A 697-nucleotide genomic window follows, 5' to 3' on the forward strand; every position below is an offset into this window, starting at 1 on the left:
CGGCGGGGGTGACAGTGAAGGCCAATGCCTGCTGCTGGAGTTGATTAAGGAAGCCTCGCCTCCGCTTTGCGAATATGACGCGAGTCCCTGGCGGAAGCGGCAAAGACACAGTGTCGCCGGGGATTATTTGCATTTAGATGGCGCTAACGCCCCAGCCAATCACCTCATGCAAAACATCTTTGCGCCTCTTTGTGCCGCCGTCACACGAGGCGCGGCGGTGTGCGGGGAAGACCTCGGGGCCGCCCCCCGCGCCGGGCTCGACGGGCCCCATCAGCACGAGGGTCATCGGCGGCATCCTCACACACAACAGCAGCTCCCCACCCTGCACGGCTCAAACCAGAACCAGATCCATAATCGACCATAATCGACCCTATAGCTTCGAACCATAGTGTCGGTCCGCGCCCAGATCGGCCTTCGTCGGCGCGGCGGTCATCTTTATCGGGGTCACCATCAGCAACACCGCCGTCGCCCCCATCGTTACCGCGCCGGGACGGTAGGGGGTTCGCCCTTGGCTGGGCCCCGGCGCGGGCACGTCGGCGGCCCTCCGTCCTGCACGCGCGGCTAGGCTTGACCCCCACCCCCTTTCCACTCAGGACGCCAGAGATTTGCGCGGGAATGTCGCGTCACGCACGACACAAAACGTTGGCAACGCCCACCGGGCAGGACTGCTTATTTATTTTCGTGAGCAAAAAAATAA

At 62.7% G+C, this 697-nt stretch overlaps 1 protein-coding gene across 1 annotated transcript in view; it reads right to left on the reverse strand.

The window, feature by feature from the left end:
- The window catches only part of LOC113213380 (Schwann cell myelin protein), a gene marked incomplete in the record, with an annotated part of 223765 nt that overhangs the window by 52093 nt on the left and 170975 nt on the right, over positions 1 to 697 (reverse strand).

The sequence above is a fragment of the Frankliniella occidentalis genome, unplaced genomic scaffold (assembly GCF_000697945.3).
Source record: "Frankliniella occidentalis isolate FOCC.00 unplaced genomic scaffold, Focc_3.1 Scaffold18, whole genome shotgun sequence".
Classification (NCBI taxonomy): domain Eukaryota; kingdom Metazoa; phylum Arthropoda; class Insecta; order Thysanoptera; family Thripidae; genus Frankliniella; species Frankliniella occidentalis.